At 35.5% G+C, this 6,806-nt stretch overlaps 1 protein-coding gene and 1 long non-coding RNA gene across 4 annotated transcripts in view; one reads left to right on the plus strand and one right to left on the minus strand.

The window, feature by feature from the left end:
* LOC103473512 (uncharacterized) overlaps window positions 1-2,465 on the minus strand; it is a 75,982-nt gene extending 73,517 nt beyond the window's left edge. The window contains exon 1 of the long non-coding RNA XR_535029.1: window positions 2,416-2,465. This is a non-coding gene — a long non-coding RNA (uncharacterized LOC103473512). The remainder of the gene's footprint in view (window positions 1-2,415) is intronic.
* Window positions 1,511-6,806, plus strand: part of LOC103473513 (multiple epidermal growth factor-like domains protein 10) — a 148,212-nt gene continuing 142,916 nt past the window's right edge. For all 3 annotated transcript variants that reach the window (XM_008423817.2, XM_008423815.2, XM_008423814.2), the window contains exons 1-2: window positions 1,511-1,654; window positions 1,856-2,172. The gene's annotated coding sequence lies outside the window, so the exon portion shown is untranslated. The remainder of the gene's footprint in view (window positions 1,655-1,855; window positions 2,173-6,806) is intronic.

Genomic DNA, 6,806 nt, shown 5'->3' on the forward strand with positions numbered 1-6,806 from the left:
CACCAGTGAAGAAACTTTTAGTGGTATGTTATGTAGACCTATCAGACCTAAAAATGTACATAAATCCTTAGCTTTCATTCAATATGAAATCAACCAAAATATGCGTGCAGAACCACATGTCACAATGTCAGCGTTCAACGTTGATTCAATGTTTCTGGCTGACATTGATTCAATGTTGTTTCAATCATTCTGTGCTATCTGGGTATCTATTTTTAGCAGGATATTGCTTGCATTATTATGTAATTTCCATTAAATCGGTGTAAAAAGTTCTTCAAACAATATTGTTTATCGCAATAATTTTGAGACAATAGCTAAGCAAAATTTGTTATGGTGGCAGGCCTACACACAGCTACTTTCTACTGCAATCAGACAAAATTCAAAAGTACTACAAAAATTTATGGGAAGGCCAGACAAGTCAAACATTTAAAAACATTTCCTTATTTTGATTTGCAATATTCTAAAACAAGATGTTAAAAAAGAGTTTATTAGTACAGTTCCTAACCATAAAGTTGGCTGAAGTAAAAGAAAAATATTAATATCAAGAGAGACTGAGGCTTACCAGTGGGGAAAGCTGTGAAGAAAAAGGGCTCACCCTAAAACTACAAAAACATAGCATACAAGAAAAAAGATGTCTTTGACACTGCCACCAGGGGTCACCACCGCCACCACAGGGAGCCTCAGTCCCTAACAGAAATATACACTGCTCAAAAAACAAAGGGAACACTTAAACACTTAAGTGAACACTTAAGTGTTTCCTTTATTTTTTTGAGCAGTGTACATAAACAGCCTGAATAAAACAGTGGAGAATGAAGATCGTCTGCAGCACCAAGTTCCTGGGGGTGCACATAACACAACCTTGGTTGGACACCTCACATCACTTCCCTGGTGAAGAAAGCACAGCAGCGCCTGCACTTTCTGTGACAAATGATAAAGGTTACCTTCCCACCTCCCACCTTCTACAGAGGAATCATTGAGAGCCTGCTGACCACCACTCCCCCCTATCCAGATGCTGCATTGCACACAGATGCTGCTTAGCCAGAGCAAACCAGATCCTCTCTGATTACACCCATCCTCTCCATGGTCTGTTCATCCGGTTGGAATCTGGCAGGAGATTTCACATAATCTGCTGTAGAACAGCTAGACTAAGAACTAGTTACCTCCCATTGTCCATCAGATTGGTCAACACCAACATACCCCCTTCTAAGACTGTTTGAAAATCCTAAATTACATACGTATTTATTTATATATTTATAGGCACATTGATTTTTCTGTGTGCTCCGGTGGAAAGGTGGTGACATTTTGTTGCCAATTTCAATGTCTTTGTGCAATGACAATAAAATGAGTATGTATTTTCCACACATTATTGAAACATCAAAAGCAAAACAGAATGAAATAAGATTATAATCAAATAAAAGTTACTTTAAGTTTCAATGTATGCATTCCTACATTATTTAATAGATTTTTTGTGCACTTTACGAAATTATATATTCTTACAGGAAGCACCGTTCGACAAGGTAATTTCGCTTGGACTAAACATAAATGGAAATAGGATAAAATCATATTCATAATATGATTTCATCAGGATATGACATCACCACTGACTCGTATGACTGAACATGTCAGTGATGATTGACTCACCCATTGACTGAATTAGGTAAAGATATATTTAGCTTCTACATTGAAATTAGGGCTTCAGTTCAAAGCCATTTTTGGATTACAGAAAAATGCATATATTTTTTTCGTTTCTAACTTCATCTATATGTAAGTGGGCCTTAAGACAGACAAATGAATCATCCTTGTGAATTAATAATTTGTTGTTCATGTATTGAATAATTTTTTAATTACTGAATCATAGATTTCAACTCAACAGACTGGAAGATATGGGAAAGATAAGATAGAGAAAGCCTGAGCTTTCTCTTTCGTGACGTCACACGAGTGATTCTCTCAGATTCTCTCAGAGTCTGAAAACAGCGCTGCAAACTTCCAGGGCTGCAAACTTCCAGGGCTGCAAACTTCCAGGGCTGCAAACTTCCAGGGCTGCAAACTTCCAGGGCTGCAAACTTCCAGGCTGCGGCTTGGAGCTGATGTGCATCGTCTTTATTTGGCTGCTGGGTAGATCGCGATCATTGACACAAGCTCAAGGATAAATAAGCCCAGACTTAAACGTTTCCGGTAAGTTTTAAGTTTCTCTCACAAGTTTGGACGTACTTGTATGTGAAATCTCTCGAGGACAAGACAGGCGGAGACACCGATGACGACTAATTGTAAAATAACAATTGTGACATTGCGAAAGAAAAAAATCTTAAGAATACAAATTAGTACGTGCTTTAAAAATTGTTTGAGGAAATACAGACTCAAAGATGTTTTGTTCAACTCTCTCCCTTGCTCTCATATCCAGGTTAGTGATATAAATACCGCTGCGTTTCCTCTTGCAGACGTCTTGCTCCATCTGGAAGTCGTTATCTCTCTCTCTCTCTCTCTCTCTCTCTCTCTCTCTCTCTCTCTCTCTCTCTCTCTCTGTGTGTGTGTGTGTGTGTGTGTGTGTGCAAGGAGACGACAAATATATATATATATATATACACTCCTGATCAAAATCTTAAGACCAGTCAAAAATTGCAAGAATTTGCATTTTGCACTATTGGATCTGAAGAAGGTTCTAAGTAGAGCTTCACAATGTTAAAGGAAATAATCAGTGCAAGAGACAAGAACTTTTGAGCAGGGAATTTTCTGAAAATTGCATTTACACTCAAACATGATTTTTTCACCTGATCAAATGTTTAAGACCATAGTCTTTAAAAGCCAAAAGCTGTGCAAAAATCTGGATTCCATATAAGTGGCTGCTTAGTTTGCTTATGCCTTGGGCCGACAATGTACGTGTGCCTGGGAGTTTCCATCATGGCATGGAATGCATCCCAGCTTTCCATGTCTGGTGTATAACTATTAATTTTTTCTTTTCTCTTTTTACTTTATTTAATATCAAAATAGAAGACATATGGTGTGATACATTACATTAATGAAAGGAAAATAAAATCATGGAACTAACAAAAAAGAAAAAGAGAAAATGGCAATATGAATGACATTATCAGTATGTAGAGCAATAAAAAACAAACATAACACAAACAAACAAACCAACAAAAACAAAAACAGCAACAAAAATATTAATACTAGCAATAACTGATTGCTTTATTCAACAGACTCATGGTCCACAAAGACATAATACACAACGCATATAAAATAAAAAATAAAATCTTATGAAAGACTTGCATACCAATGTTTTCACAGAGCTGACTGGTATCTTAGTGCACTGACAGAAGGATGTGAAAACATTATAAGACTGTTTATGGATGACACATAAACTTACAAACTTACACATTTCTCATGAGTGCCTGGAATGTTCTGACATGTGCATTACAAAACATCTCACTTGAACTACTGAACCTGAGTTGCAGAATTCTCAGGGAGTCATAAGCAACCTTAAGCTTCTGCATGCTAGCTTTTTTACACTTACACCACAACGGAGCTGCATACAAGGATGTACAGTAAGCTTTGAACAAACTTATTTTTACCTCATCAGTGCACACACTGTCGATAAATGTCATCATCGACACAGAGCTAGTCTGTGATATAGTGACCCAGATATTTAGTGTTTGAACAAACATTTAACTTTTAACAGAATACCAATAACTTTTTAACAGAAAAAAATCAGGGAAACAAAGTTGTTTGTCTGCTTTAGTCCTACACAACTGCTTTCTTAGCATTTTACTGCACATCAATAATAAGAACACATCAATGAATTATGAACAACAGGTAATTATATACATATGACGGATCAATTAATGGAATTGATAAATTAATTCTACTGAGTGGAATTTGTTATCTTGCATACAGGAACTACATGAAATGAGAATGGAGAAAGGATGCCGAAAAAAGGAAACGGAAGGAAAAACAAAGCAGGGCGAAGACAATGATCATTATACATAAATGACGCTATTTAAAATGAGAATCATATAAAATCTATTTTATTTTCCATTGAAATGTTTTCAAAGAGTAAATTTTTTGAATTTGTCACACTGATGGCGGTCCTTGTTTTCCAGTTCATAAGAATTGTTTTCTTAGCAATGGTTACAGCTATGAGTAGTTGTTTAGTATTTGGAACATTATTAATGAAGTTGGTGGTGTCTCCCAATTAACAAAGAGAAGGTGATAATGGAATGAGACAGCCAAACCTACTGGAAAGGAATGTAATTTCTTGTACGGTAATTGTTGACCAGGTATGCATAACCATAAAGCATGAAAGTATGTATCAGGGGTATTTTGTGAACAATTTCTGCACAATTCAGTCTGAGCCAAACCCATTTTATGCATTCTTTGAGTTGGGTAGTGGATTCTGTGAAGTATTTTATATTGAATGAGCTGGAGCGTAGCGTTTTTTTGTTGCTGTCATATACAAGAAATTATTGCAAATTTTAATCCAGGATTCACAGTCTGGGTTTATATTCAGATGTATTTGCGATTTTAAAGTAGGTATGGATATTGTTGAATCAATCCTATTTAACATTCTGTAGATCAATTGAGTTTTCTTTCTAGATGCAATTTTAAATAATTTGTATATTAGGTTCTATAATGAGTTGTTCCAGGTCAGATTTACTTTGCATAAGAAATTTTTTTTGAAGATATTCTAAAAATTGAGTATCATTAAGTTTATATTGTTTAGTTAATTCTGAAAATGAGAGGAATTTATTACATCTAAAAATATGTTCAAAATGTGTAATGCCTTTAGAGGTAAAAAAAAAGTTTTTTTTTTCTATTTATCATAAGATCTGGATTGTTCCAAAGTGGTGTGTATTTTGAGGTGGTAAAATTTGAGTTGATATCATTGAATTTCCACCAAACTGAAAGAGTAGCTTTAATAGTTGGTGATTTAATGCAACCATGTTTCTTAATCGGTTGTCTAATGAACGGTAAATCCGATAGTTGCATTTTCCCACAAAATGGTTGTTCGAATTCATTTAAATCATTGTGTTGGTGGTTTTGGGTCCACTTAACCCTTGTGTTTACTAATGCGGTCCAGCCGACCCCACACCCTTATCACTTGTATCATTTGCCTCAGTCCTCGCACGCACAAGGGTGAATTATGTAGTGTAGCTGATTGGCTAAATAATAATAAAAATTTGGTGCATATAGCCCTCCATATTGTTTTGACTTTTGTAAAGTTGATAACTGTATTGTTGGTAGCTTGTTTTTCCAATAAAATTTGGAGATTATACTATCTAAAGATGTAAACCATTCTTTAGTTGGTTGGATGGGTTACAGAAAATAGATAGTTAATTTGGAGAAGTATTTTCATTTTAATTGTCGCTATTCTACCTGCAAGTAGAAAGTGGTAGATTTATCTATTGTTTCAAATTGTTTTGTATTGATGTATTGAAGTGGTATGAAATTAAGATTAAACAAATCTAACAATTTAGAAGATAATTTAATCCCAAGGTATGTAAAATACCTTGGTGTAGTTTGGATTGTCTCATCCCATTTAAAATTATTTAAAGAAGTGCAGATTTATTCTAATTTATTGAGTAATTAGATATTTTTGAGAATTGATTAATCATTCTGATTGTTTCAATCATTGAAGAATATGGATCCTGCAGTAGTAATAAGATATTGTCAGCATATAAAAAAAATTATGTTCTGTTGCGTTAATTGGAATACCTTTAATATGAGACTTTTGACGAATTGCTGCTGCAATGGGTTCAATGAAAATGGAAAACAAGGATGGAGAAAGTGGGCAACCCTGCCTTCTGCCTCTTGTAAGATGAAATTCTTTGAAATGATATTGTTGGTAGTAACAGTCACTGCTGATGATGTATAGAATAACTTAATCCAGTTACTAAAAGAATCTCCAAATCTAGACCTTCTTAATATTGAAAACAAAAATGATCAATTCACTTTATTAAACGCTTTTTCAGCATCCAAATTTACAATGGCTGAGTCTTGTTTATTTGTTAAAACCAACCATCAAGTTCAACAATCTCTGTATATTATATGAGGAGTGTCTATTTTTAATGAAACCAGTTTGATCTGGATGAATGAAGGATGAGATGACTTTCTCAATTGTGATTGTTAATGCCTTAGTGATAATTTTCTTATCTGAGAGAGGACAATAGCTAGAAGTGACCATAGGCTCTTTGCCAGGTTTAAGAAGAATTGTAATAGCAGCTGTATTTAAATTTTGGGGAGTAATACCATTTTCTTTTATTTCTTGTATTCATTTGAGATATTGGATTAAGCATATCCCAAAAATGTTTATAAAATTCAGCTGGAAAAAAGTCCGGTCTTGGTGCTTTATTGTTTGGCAAAAGGTGTATTGCATTGGTTCATTCTTTTGGAGCTTCAAGCATATCAATTTGTTCATCTGTCAAATGCGGTAGATCGATATTGTTTAAAAAAGTTAATTTTCATTATTTTATTAATTAAAAGCATTATTTTCCTCAGAATACAATTTGGTACAAACATCTTGAAAAATAATTTATTTCTTCTAGCAACTGGGTCGGTTTCCCTGCTGAATTTTCCATCCATCCATCCATCTTCTTCCGCTTATCCGGGATCGGGTCGTGGGGGCAGCAGCTTCAGAAGGGAGGCCCAGACTTCCCTCTCCCCAGCCACTTCTTCTAGCTCCTCTGGGGGAATCCCAAGGCGTTCCTAGGCCAGCCGAGAAACATGGCCCCTGGGTCTTCCCAGGGGCCTCCTCCCGGTGGGACGTGCCCGGAACACCTCACCAGGGAGGCGTCCAGGAGGCATCCTGACCAGAT

Source organism: Poecilia reticulata, linkage group LG12 (assembly GCF_000633615.1).
Source record: "Poecilia reticulata strain Guanapo linkage group LG12, Guppy_female_1.0+MT, whole genome shotgun sequence".
NCBI lineage: Eukaryota > Metazoa > Chordata > Actinopteri > Cyprinodontiformes > Poeciliidae > Poecilia > Poecilia reticulata.